Source organism: Symphalangus syndactylus, chromosome 24 (genome assembly GCF_028878055.3).
Source record: "Symphalangus syndactylus isolate Jambi chromosome 24, NHGRI_mSymSyn1-v2.1_pri, whole genome shotgun sequence".
In the NCBI taxonomy this organism is placed as follows: domain Eukaryota; kingdom Metazoa; phylum Chordata; class Mammalia; order Primates; family Hylobatidae; genus Symphalangus; species Symphalangus syndactylus.
In genome coordinates this window covers 41,490,776-41,504,379 of record NC_072446.2, presented here as the reverse complement: position 1 = coordinate 41,504,379, position 13,604 = coordinate 41,490,776, and the positions used below count along the sequence as shown (strand labels likewise).

The 13,604-nt window shown below is 39.7% G+C and overlaps 1 protein-coding gene across 3 annotated transcripts in view; it reads left to right on the top strand.

Annotated features, from left to right (window-relative positions):
• The first annotated feature begins 11,346 nt into the window (after positions 1-11,346).
• The window catches only part of DEFB115 (defensin beta 115), a 218,068-nt gene continuing 215,810 nt past the window's right edge, over positions 11,347-13,604 (top strand). The window contains exon 1 of one of the 3 annotated variants that reach the window (XR_010119419.1): positions 11,347-11,428. The gene's annotated coding sequence lies outside the window, so the exon portion shown is untranslated. Of the gene's footprint in view, positions 11,465-13,604 lie in introns of all 3 variants that reach the window. The other 2 variants (XR_010119420.1, XR_010119418.1) reach the window with 2 other exon arrangements.

The following is a 13,604-nucleotide window of genomic DNA, read 5'->3' as shown; positions in this document are numbered from 1 at the left end:
GTAATGTGCCTGGAGCTACTGCCTTTATAGGATCCACATGATGCCAGGATACTGGGCAGTGAACCAAGGGAGACTTTTCTGTTACCCAGAGCAGTCAGATTAGATCAGAATGTCTACTGGACTGGAGCCTGTATTGATTTATTGAGCGCCTGTGTTCTAGACCGTAGGAGGTGGAGAGGTAGAGCAAAGAGTGCCCAGCGTTCATCTCTAAAACTATGCGTTCCAGCCAGTGTTGGTGAGATGTGGGGAAACTAGCATTCTCTTGGCGTTGTTGCTGGGAGTGTTAATTGGTACAGTTCTTCTTTTGTAGCACAATTTGGCAATATATATCAGAAGCCTTAAAATGTGCCTATTTTTTTACTCAGAAACTTTGTACCTTGGGCTTTTGTTTAATGGGAATAATTGAACAAGTACATAAAGACGTTTATCTTAACATTACAGTAACAGAAAACCAAAAGCCACCTAAATGGTGATAAAACATGGATCTAATCTAATACAGAAAATATAGAATATAATAGAGCAGTATGCAGTTATTAAAAATGGTGGAAAAGTATAAAAATGTAGGCTACAATATATGAATCTAGAATAACTTAATCTGTGGTAAAGGAACATCTATGTGCCAACACATGTATGTATATATGTATGTAGTATGTATGTATGTGTATCTATCTATCTGTTTATCTATCTATCTATCTATCTATCTATCTATCTATCTATCTATCTATCATCTATCTATTTGTCTAAAATGTCTGAGTTTGGAGAGAATGATTATGTGTACTTTCACGATTAGAAAAAAAAGATAGTTTATAGAAAAACAACTTATTGTTTGAATTTTAATATGAATACTCTTACCTCTAAATTTTTGCTTTCTTCCCCTAGAGTTTAAGGTTTCTGGAGGTTAGAGACTTTGCCATCTCCACATTCTTCTCAAGAAATATTTTGTGTTTTCCTCCCCACGATAGCATCCTTTGGAGTCTGTTTCCCATCGAGACAGTTCTTTTGTGTTCCAGCTCACTTTTCCAGAATCCTTTCTCTAATGCGGTGCCTGTTGTATAAGGGAATAATCTCAGGAGTCCTGGTTTGGGCCAGCTGAGTAGAGCAGCTCTAGCGTCTCACGTTTTCCTGGTCTAAAAAACCTGGTTTGATTTCAAGCACAAAACAAAACAAAAGATCCGGGACTTGGTAAGAATATGTCCCAAGACTTTAGCAGTCTTTACAGTCGCTCAGATTTGTAAAAATATCTTAAAATCTGTAATTTTTCCAAATAAGTGATGTAAATTATAATCCTAAAATAGATACAATCCCCTTTGTGCCTTTAGTAAACCTATAACCACAGAAGCAAAGGCTTTTGTGTTTCTGTGCATAGTCTTCAATGAGTTAATTGTCTTTTTACCCTTCACTTATTAAGCAATGATGACATTTATTTTCTCCTTGTTTCCATACAGCATGCACAGTCCATTGGATGTCATAAATATAAGTCACTCCAATTTCCTCAACCCATTAAAAAATCTTTTCATTTAAAAATAATTTAAAACATACCAGCTGCAAAATACAAATTGTACAATACCTTTTTCCCAGCTCCCCTGAGATTTGCCTATTGTTGACATTTTATCTTTCTTGCTTTAGCATTTGCCCCACCTCTCTCTATCTATAGATATATACATATCTATATTAGTCTCTCTATAGATCTTTGTATATTTTCTTCTTTGAATCTGTTGAGCATAAGTTATATGCTCATGGCCTTATATTATTGTGGCCTTTTACTCCCAAATAATTCAATGTGTATTTCCTAAGAATAGGGATATTCTCCTATATGACAGTATAGTTACTATAACTCCATAAATTTAAATGGACACCACTTTTATCTAGTCTACCATCTATCCATATATATATATATTATATCTATATATCTGTATTCCAATTTGCCAATTGACCTAATAATGCCTTTTATAGCATTCATTTCCTCCTTGAGTTGAGATTTCAGTGTTAGGTCAGATATTGTATTGCTCTTAAAATGTATTTTTTAATTAAAATTTTATTTTTAATTGACATAATTATACATATTTATGGGATACAGAATGATATTTCAATACATGTACACAATGTGTAATGATCAAATCAGGGTACCTCAAACATTTCTCATTTCTTTGTGCGAGAACATTCAAAATCCTCTCTTCTAGCTATTTGAAAATATGCAATAAGTGATTGTTGGCTACAGTCACCCTACAGAGCTATGGAACCCTAGAACTTATTCCTCCTGTCTAGCTGTGATTTTGACCAACCTCTCCGTATCCCCTTCTACCTGCTACATTATTTTACTCTCTACTTCTGTAAGCTCAACATTTTTTTAAATTTTTTTTTTTGAGACAGAGTCTCGCCCTGTCTCGCAGGCTGGAGTGCAGTGGTGCAATCTTGGTTCACTGCAACTCTGTCTCCCAGGTTCAAGCGATTCTCCTGCCTCAGCCTCCTGAGCAGCTGGGATTACAGGCACCTGCCACCACACCTGGCTAATTTTTGTATTTTTAGTAGAGATGGGACTTCACCATGTTGGTCAGGCTGGTCTCAAACTCCTGGCCTCAGGTGATCCACCTGCCTTGGCCTCCCAAAGTGCTGGGATTACAGGTGTGAGCCACCGCGCCCGTCCTATAAGCTCAACTTTTTTAGTTCCCACATATAAGTGAGAATGTGCAGCATTTATGTTTCTGTGCCTGACTTATTTCACTTAACATAATGTCCTCTAGGCCAGGGGTCCCCAAACCCTGGGCTATAGATTGGTATGGGGCCATGGCCTGTTAAGAACTGGGAGCACAGCAGGAGGTGAGTGGCAGGTGAGCATTACCCCGGAGCTCCATCTCCTGTCAGATGTGCAGAAGCATTAGATTCTCATAGGAGCACAAACCCCATTATGAACTGCACATGCGAGGGATCTAGGTTGTACACTCCTTATGAGAATCTAACTACTGCCTGATGGTCTGAGATGGAACAGTTTCATCCCGAAACCATCCTCCCACCCCCTTCCAACCATGGAAAAATTGTCTTCCACTATACCAGTGCCTGGTGCCAAAAAGGTTAGGGACCACTGCTCTAGCTCATCCATGTTGCCATGAATGACAGGATTTCATTCTTTTTTATGGCTGAATAGTATTTTGTTGTTTAAGATATTGTATTCTGTGTTTTGTCTCTTTAATTTCTTGCAATTAGTCAGAGTTTTCCAGAGAATAGGATGGAGATATGAGATAGAGAGAGGGAGATAGACAGAAAGAGATTTATCTTAAGGAATTGAGGACTAAACTCTGATTTTTTATCTTGCCCAAATTCCTACCTAAGGGGTCTAGGGAGTTATGCCCTACAAACCATAAATTCTTACCAGATGGGTTTCATTTGACCCTGTATATTGTGACTTTTCAATCTGACTCTGGCATAACAAGGAAGAAAATCACAATGTTTTGGCCAGGCGCGGTGACTCACGCCTGTAATCCCAGCACTTTGGGAGGCTGAGGCGGGTGAACCACGAGGTCAGGAGATTGAGACCATCCTGGCTAACACAGTAAAACTCCGTCTCTAGTAAAAATACAAAAAATTAGCCGGGCGTGGTGGCGGGCGCCTGTAGTCCCAGCTACTCGGGAGGCTGAGGCAGAAGAATGGCATGAACCTGGGAGGCGAAGGTTGCAGTGAACTGAGATGGCACCACTGCACTCCAGCCTGGGGGACAGAGCGAGACTCTGTCTCAAAAAAAAAAAAATCACAATGTTTTATCACAAAATATATTGCCTTGCCATACTTTGAAATTGCCTTACAAAATCTTTTGTGGAAAAAAATCCACATTCTATAGAGAATCGCTTTCCCCCACACCCACCTCCCCCCCTTTCTTTTTTTCCCTTCCTTTCCACATCCAGGAGATAATCAACTAAGAGCCAGGCACCCTTTCAGGCCTGATAAGAAACATTTTACAATCTGCTCTCTCTCTGAAGTCTGCTATCTGAGAGATTTCTCTTCACAATAAAAAAAAAAAAAAAAGAAAATGTGGTACATACACACAATAGAGTACTATTCAGCCATAAAAAGAATGAGATCCAGTCATTTGCAACAGCATGGATGAAACTAGAGATCATTATATTAAGTGAAATAAACCAGGCAGAGAAAGACAAAACAAAAACAAAAACAAAAACAAAAACTTGGTCTCCACAATCCTTTGTGTTAACCTGAACATTTCTTTCCATTTATCCCCGCCCCCCGCCCCGTGGGGACTTCCAAGTAACCAGTGTATTTCTTAAATGTATTTGATTGATGTTTCATGCCTTCCTAAAATACACAAAACCAAGCTGCACCCCGACCACCTTGGGCACATGTTCTCAGGACCTCCTGAGGGCTGTGTCACGGGCCATGGTCACTCATATTTGGCTCAGAATAAATCTCTTAAAATATTTTATAGAGTTTGGCTCTTTTTGTCAACAATAATTTGGTGCCCAAACACATGAGGCCTCAGAGAAGACTCAGGACCCTAAAGGAGTTGCCCAAAACCAGAGCTAAGGTACCAGCAGGGGCCCATTGAAGCTTCAAGCTTCTCCTCTGGTGGGACTGGTAAGTCCTCCTGAGCCCCAGACCTCCCTTTGGTTGACGGTCCTTGATTTATTCTGAGCTGGTTTTCTCCTAAGAAGTTGTTTAAGGATCCTAATTCTAGTTGGGAGATGCGTTCTAAAAGGAATTCTCGACTGCTTTTTCTCCTAAAATCTGTCTAAATTTGGTTTATCTGTGCGCATTTATGTGAGGAACTGAACTGTTGTTTTCATAGATAAATAAGAGACTGAGTTTTTCAGCTCCTAGGAGAAAGGGCACTTGCTCCTCCCAGCCAAAGGCACCCCTGGGTGACTGGGGCCTTGTGGGAGTGTCTGGGGGTTAAGCCCCCACAATGTGCAACAGCTCTGCAGGGAAATTTCCAACAAAAATTAATTTAACAAATGGCTCATCCAGGAAACGCATATAAGGGTAATCACCCAGCATTTTTTTTTTTTTTTTCTTGAGACAGAGTCTTGCTCCGTCACCCAGGCTGGGGTGCAGTAGCGCGATCTCGGCTCACTGAAACCTCCACCTCCCAGTTTCAAGCGATTCTCCTGCCTCAGCCTCCTGAGTAGCTGGGATTACAGGTGTCCACTACCATGCTCAGCTACTTTTTGTATTTTTAGTACAGATGGGGTTTCACCATGTTGGCCAGGCTGGTTTTGAACTCCAGACCTCAAGGGATCTGACCACCTCGGTCTCCCAAAGTGCTGGGATTACAGGCATGAGCCACGGCACTGCCCAGTTTATCACTTTTAGAGAGGCAATGTGATAATTTTGGAACCATCACTGACATTCGTAGTGGGTGGGGGAAGAACCCTCTCCTGCCCTGCTCAGGCCTGTCTAATTACCTGTGTGTGTGTGTGTGTGTGTGTGTGTGTGTGTGGTTGGGGATGTGTTTGCTATTGTGGGGAAAATATAATTAAAAACAAAATCTTCTCACAACCTAGAAAACCTCTTCACAAAGGTAGAAGAGAAAGAAAACAATTACCATTGAATAAGCATTGAACCAGAATGTGAGGCACATCACAGGCAATTCACAAAGAGTTTGCGAAGACAGAAAGAAATCCTACTTGTTTATATCCTGAAGAAGATAAAACCCATTACAGATATGCTCTCAAGACAAACAATAACTGGTTCTCAAATAGGAGAACTTAGAAGTACCATTTGACATACACATAGTTCATCCTAGATTCACCTGATAATTGGAGTGGCCATCTGTGTTCGCTAGGTGGCTTTAACCAAAGGAAAAACAAAATTCTCACATCCTCGTGACAGGAGGTGGCTTTGTAACTTGGAGCAAGGAACTTGCCAAAGTTAGAGACCTACCCACTCATATAAATTCAGAGATAGGGGCACTATCTTTCTGGATGCTTACATTTCAAAGAGATGGCTCCTAGGTATTTGAGAAAGATATTCCTGGGTTGTAAAACTGGCTAGAGGCCTATTTACATTTTAAAAAGATTTACATACATTTCAAAGAGACAGAGAAAGAGAAGGGCGAGGCGGAGGGGTGTTGGGTAAGTCTCTTTCCTTATTTTTAATAGGGAGAGTTAAGTCTCATATTTAATTTGTATCTGCCCTCACACTATCTGATTGTTGTTGGCTCAGAGCAGATGTTTGGGAGAGTTTCAAACTGTCCCTATTACATATATATGCCTTTATTCTAATTTTAAAAGGTTAATTTTGTTTTTCTTTCTTTAGTTTCTTGAATTAGTTTCTTATTTTTATCTTCCTTTTATGTGTTTGTGTTTTGCTTTAATTACACAAATAGTGCACAATATATTTTCTTTTAATTCTGTGAATTTTAAAAACAATTGTGCACATTGATAAGAATTACGAAAATAAAAAGTTTCTGACAACACCAATTGCTGATGAGGTTGCAGAACAACTGGAAATTGCAGTCACTCTAGAAAATGGTTTGTCAGTTTATTTGAAAGGTAAACATACATGTACCTCAGGACCTAGCAATCCTAAACCTGGTATTTACGTTAGTGAAATGAAAACTTATGGTCACACAAACATCTGTAAAAACTGCTCATATCAACTTTATTTTTATTTATTTATTGTTTTTGAGACAGAGTCTCTCTCTATTGCCTAGGCTGGAGTGCAGTGGTGTAATCTTGGCTCACTGCAACCTTCACCTCCCGGGTTCAAGTGATTCTCCTGCCTCAGCCTCCCGAGTAGCTGGGATTACAGGTGCGTGCCACCATGCTCAGCTAATTTTTGTATTTTCAGTAGAGTCAGGGTTTCACTATGTTGGCCAGGCTGGTCCCGAACTCTTGACCTCAAGTGATAACGCCCACCTTGGCCTCCCAAAGTGTTGGGATTAGAGGCGTGAGCCACCATGCCTGGGCCATCATAGAAACTTTATTTGTGATAGCCAAAAGCTGGAAACAACCCAAATGCCCTTCAATGAATGAATGGATAAACAAATGTACCACATCCATAGAATACAATCATACTCAGCAGTAAAAAGGAATGAGTTATTGATACTGGTAGAAACTTGGATGAATCTCAAAGACATGCTGTTATTACGTCGTTCTCACATTGTTATAGAGATATACCTGGGACTGGGTCATTTGTTAAAAAAAAAAAGGAGGTTTAATTGGCTCACTGTTCAGCAGGCTGTATAGGAAGCATGATGCTGGCATCTGCTCGGCTTCTGGGGAGGCTTCAGGAAACTTACAATCATGGCGGAAGGCTAAGGGTGAGCAGGCACATGGCATAGCCAGAGCAGGAGCAAGAGAGTGGGGAGATGCTCCATGCTTAAACCAGATCTCTGCAGAACTCACTCACTATCCTTAGGACAGTACCAAGGGGATGATACTGAACCACTCATGAGAAATCTGTCCCCATGATCCAATTGCCTCTCACTAGGCTCTACCTCCAACATTGGGGATTACAATTCAACATGAGATTTAGGTGGGGACACAGGTACATACCATGTCAAATGCTGAGAGAAGCTGGTCTCAAAATGTTAAATACTAGATGATTCCATTTATGTCACATTCTTGGAAAAGACAAAATTATAGTGATGGAAAATAGATCAGTGGTTGCCAGGGATTATGAGTGGGGTGAAGGTTTGACTACAGAGGGGTTAGCATCAGGGAACTTTTTCTTAGGGTGATGAAACTGTTGTGTGTCCTATTTGTGGTGGTGGTTACATGAATCCAAATATTTGTTAAAATCTATAGAACTATATACCAAAAAAAGATCACATTTACTCTATAATTAAATTATAAAAAACAAATAATTTATTACACTGTACTTGTTCTTCAGCTTCCTTTTAAAATTTCAATGATAGGTTCAACAGCTCTTTTTATATCTAAAAATATAAATGTCCATTATTCTTTGCTATTGCTGCATAATTTCACATATATGGATGTAGTGTGGTTCAGTTAAACATCCCTCTGTCAAATAAACTGCATGTAATTTATTTTTCCAATTTTTCCTTTTTTATTTTTGAGACGGAGTCTCGCTGTTGCCCAGGCTGGAGTGCAGTGGCATAATCTCGGCTCACTGCAGGCTTCGCCCCCGAGGTTCACGCCATTCTCCTGCCTCAGCCTCCCGAGTAGCTGGGACTACAGGCACCTGCCACCTCACCTGGCTAATTTTTTGTATTTTTAGTAGAGACAGAGTTTCACCGTGTTAGCCAGGATGGTCTCGATCTCCTGACCTCATGATCCGCCCGCCTCGGCCTCCCAAAGTGCTGGGATTACAGGCGTGAGCCACCGCGCCCGGCCCCGCCCCCCCTTTTTTTTTTTGAGACGGAGTCTTGCTCTATTACCCAGGCTGGAGTGCAATGGCATAATCTCAGCTCACTGCAACCTCTGCCTCCCAGGTTCAAGCGATTCTCCTGCTTCAGCCTCCTGAGTAGCTGGGATTACAGGCACGTGCCACCACTTCTGGCTAATTTTTGTATTTTTAGTAGAGGCGGAGTTTCCCTTCCACCATGACCATGTTGGCCAGGCTGGTCTTGAACTCCTGACCTCAGGTGATCCACCCGCCTTGGCCTCCCAAAGTGCTGGGATTATAGGCGTGAGCCACTGCGCCTGGCCCATTTTTTTAAAAACAAAATAAAAATGATTTTTTTTTTTTGAGACGACATCTCACTCTTGTCACCCAGGCTGGAGTGTGATGGCACCATCTCGGCTCACTGCAACCTCCACCTCCCGGGATCAAGCAATTCTCCTGCCTCAGCCCCCCAAGTAGGTGGGATTACAGGCACCTACCACCACTCCAGGCTAGTTTTGGTATTTTTAGTAGAGACGGGATTTCACCATGTTGGCCAAGCTGGTCTCGAACTCCTGACCTCAGGTGATCCACCCGCCTCGGCCTCCCAAATTTCTGGGATTACAGGCATGAGCCACCCCACCCGGCCAAAATTGGAAATGATTATTTCTGATTATGCCTCTTTGTGCACATGGATTAATTTTTTTTTTTTTTTTGAGACGGGGTCTTGCTCTGTCATCCAGGCTGGAGTGCAGTGGCCCGATCTCGGCTCACTACAACCTCCGCCTCCCAGGTTCAAGCGATTCTCCTGCTTCAGCCTCCTGAGTAGCTGGGATTATAGGCGTGCGCTACCACACCCAGCTATTTTTTGTATTTTTAGTAGAGGCGGGGTTTCGCCATGTTGGCCAGGATGGTCTTGATCTCTTGACCTTGTGACCTGCCCACCTCAGCCTCCCAAAGTGCTGGGATTACAGGTGTGAGCCACTGCACTCCCCCAAGGACTAATATATTTTGAGGATAAATAACTACATGCTTCACAAGTGTATTGCCAGTGCCACATTAATAATTTTAAAAAATTTGTCAATGTAATAAATGAAAATTATAAAAATTTCAAAAATATGGAGGCATTGATCAATAAAAACAAAACTTATTTCTTTGAAAAGATCAGTAATCTTAGGTAAGGCTGCTGAGCAAGTTCAGGTCTGTTAGCTTTTTGAGTTTAATTAACTAAATTTAACTTTGAGTTTAATTAGCTTTTAATTTAAAAATGTAAAATTTCTTGTTTTCTCTTTTTCTTGAGACGGAGTCTCGCTCTGTCGCCCAGGCTGGTGTGCAGTGGCGCAATCTCGGCTCACTGCAAGCTCCGCCTCCCGGGTTCACGCCATTCTCCTGCCTCAGCCTCTCCGAGTAGCTGGGACTACAGGCGCCTGCCACCACGCCCGGCTAATTTTTTGTATTTTTAGTAGAGACGGGGTTTCACTGTGGTCTCGATCTCCTGACCTCGTGATCCGCCCGCCTCAGCCTCCCAAAGTGCTGGGATTACAAGCGTGAGCCACCACGCCCGGCCTAAAATTTCCTGTTTTCTAGTAAATGCCTTTAAATCTTTCATCTAATTTCCACTTTAACCATTTTCATGAAGATTTTATATGTAGAGCTCTCATTTTGATTCATTTCCAAAATTTTGTAGTTTTTATGTTTTTTTAACCCATGATTATTTAGAAGGTTAAAAAAACCCCAGCGCATATACACATACCTTTTTTGGAAGTTCTAATGTTGTTATATTGTGGTTAGTTTATATGAGTGGATTGATTTCTTTTGGAATATTTGAAATATACATGTATTATAATAATCAATTTTTAGCCATTTTTTAGCTGTGCTTTAAAATTGTATGTATCTGTTTTGTTAGTTAATAGTTCTACATGTGTATTAAATCAAGATTTTAAAAATACCTTTTTAATCCTTTAAAGTAAGTATGCTTGTGCATTTTTTGTTTACTTTGAGGACTCCTGAGGCCTATGGCCTATTAAAGATTTCCGTCTTACTTATAGATTTATTCATTTCTTCTTATCTTTTCAGCAGTTTTACATTTTACGTGTTTTGTATTTTTGAAAACTTACTAATTTTAGTTCTTCATTAATTCTAGGTTTTATCACTGGAAAAACCCAATGTTACAGTCTTCCTTCCTTCCTTTCTTTCTTTCTTTCCTTTTTCTTTTTTTTACCAGAACTATGGAGATTGGGGCCAAACAGATGGGTCACTGTTTTGAGCAAGCCTGGATCTGGACTTGGGACTAACTTTGGCCAATAGAGTGTATCAGAAGTGATTCCTGTTCTGAACCTAGGCTTGGGCCTCAAGAGGCCTTGCATACTCATGCTCTCTCAGAACTCTGCTCTGTTGCCAGGAAAACAAGCTTCAGCTAGTCTTTTGGAACAGAGACAGGCTATTCCAGTGGGGTCCACCCTAGACCTGCCAGCTCCCATTAATCCTCACATGCATGAGCCCAAAAGTGAAGAGAAGAACCTCTCAGCTGAGCCCAGCCTCAATTTGTGACTCATAGAATTATGACATACATAAATGATTTTGCTTTAAGCTACTAAATTTTGGTGTGGTTTGTTACATGGCAGGAACTAACTGATGTACATGAATTCTTCAACTTTTCTGACATATTGTTTTATTTCTCTAAACAGAATTTGTGTGTGTGTGTGCATGGTTTGCTATTTTGATTTCATCTCAGTTCTTCATTAATTGTTTCCATTTATGAAAAGATGCATTTAATGCAGGGTTTAAAAAATCATAAATACCAGTTAGGCTGCATCCTAAAGATTTTTCTTTATTTCCATGCAGTGTTATCATTATTTATATAAAGGGTATTTTCAGCTTATTACTTTATATGATTTTGCTGTGTCACCACGAAATCTCATCTTGAATTGTAGTTCCCATAATCCCCACGTTTTGTGGGAGGGACCAGGTGGAGATAATTGAATCATGGAGTGGTTTCCCCTTCCTGTTCTCGTGATAGTGTGTGAGTTCTCACAAGATCTGGTGGTTTTCTAAGGGGCTTTTCCCCCTTTTGTGCTGCATTTTCCTTGCTGCCACCATGTGAAGAAAGATGTTTGCTTCCCCTTCCACCATGATTGTAAGTTTCCTGAGGCCTCTACAGCCCTGCAGAACTGTGAGTCAATTAAACCTCTTTCCTTTATAAAGTACCCAATTTCAGGTATGTCTGTATATAGTGTGAGAATGGACTAATACATACTATTGAACAATTTAAATGTGTGTAAAAGTCAAGCAATAATATAATGAGCCCCCATGTATTCATCATCCAAATTCAACATTAACTCATGGCCAATCTTGTTTCTTATATCACCCAATTTACTTTCCCTTCTTGGATTTCCCCTCCTTTGAAGCAAATCCCTGATATTATAAGATTTCTCTTGTATATATTTTAATGGGTATCTCTGGGTGACCCTTTTGAAAAATATACCCTTAAGGAATCTGTATACTCTTTTGGTGGGAATGTAGATTAGTGGAGCCATTATGGAAAACAGTATGAAGGTTCCTAAATAAATTAAAAATAGAACTACCATATGACCCAGCAATTCCTCTTCTGGGTATATACCTAGAGGAAATGAAATCATCACCTCATAAAATATCTGTACTCCTTTGTTCATTGTAGCATATTCACAATAGCTGAGGTATGGAAATAACTGAAGTATTCATTGAAGGAAACAACTGAAGTATTCATTGAAGGATAAATGGGCAAAGAAACTATGGTATATATACAATGGAATATTTTTCAGCCTTAAAAAAGGAGATTCTGCCATATGGGGCAACGTGAGTGAATCTGGAGGACATTGTACTAAGTGAAATAAACCAGACACAGAAAGAGAAATTCTGCATTATCTCACTTATATGCAGAATTTAAAAACTAGAAAAAACAAAGTTGAATGCAGAGATAGAGAATAAAGTGGTTATTACTGGGGTGTGGTGGAGGGGTAGGAAATGGGGAAATGTAGGTCAAAGGACACAAAGTTGCAGATATGTAAGAGAAAAGTCTAGAGGTCTAATGTACAATAGTTAACGATATCGTATTGTATTCAGGATTTTTGCTAAGAGTAGATTTTAGGTGCTCTTGCCACACATACACAAAAATTGTAGCTGTGAGATGATGGATATGTTAATTTGCATGACCATAGAAATTATTTCTCTCTCTCTCTATATATATATATACACATCATGTTGTACACCTTAAATATATACAGTTAAAAAACACATTCTTAGGCTGGGCATGGTGGCTCATGCCTATAACCCTAGCACTTTGGGAGGCCGAGGCAGGTGGATCAATTGAGGCCAGAAGTTCCAGACCAGCCTGGCCAACATGGCAAAAGCCCATCTCTACTAATAAAAAAATACAAAAATCAGCCAGGTGTGGTGGTGCATGCCTGTAATCCCAGCTACTTGAGAGGCTGAGGCATGAGAATCACTTGAACCCGAGAGGCAGAGGTTGCAGTGAGCCGAGATCGTGACACTGCAGTCTAGCCTGGGCAACAGAATGAGACTGTGTCTCAAAAAACAAACAAAAAACACATCCTTAAAACCATTATCATACCTGATAAATTATTATTTCATTCTTATTATATTTTATAATATGAAGTCATATTATATATATGTATACATATATACATATATAATATACATATATAATATACATATGTAATATACATATATAATATATATATGAAGTCATATTATAAAATATAAGTCATTATAAAATATGAAATCAGCATTCATTTTCTCAAATGTATATTTTTCAAATTTTTAGAATCAGCATTCAAATATGATCCATAAATTGTAATTGGTAGATGTGTCTTCTGAGTTTCTTAATTTATGTTACCCCTCCATCTGTTTTTTCATTTTTGTGTGTGTTTTTTTTCTTTTCATCTTATTTGACAAAACGTGATCATTTGTGCAGCAGAGTTTCTCACATTCCCAAAAAAATTTTTGGAGATGTCTTTTAATGTTTTTCAATGAAAACTGAACGAGTATTTCTATTTAAATGTCACCTCATAAAGGCAATCAACACAGGTGACCTTTTCCTGGAGTGATTCTATTCTAATGCACTCCTCATAGACAGCAAAGCCTTCGCTTCATCTCAAACACTTCCTCAGATTGGCTCACATCTATTTCCCTAAAAGTTATTTATTGCCCATTGAAAGCTAAGAAACATTCAGAAACCATTTTATGAGAAAAACCAAGTTAAAATACGTGAAAAATCATGTTGCTTTCTCCTAGTCTGCCTTTTTTTCAAGAGT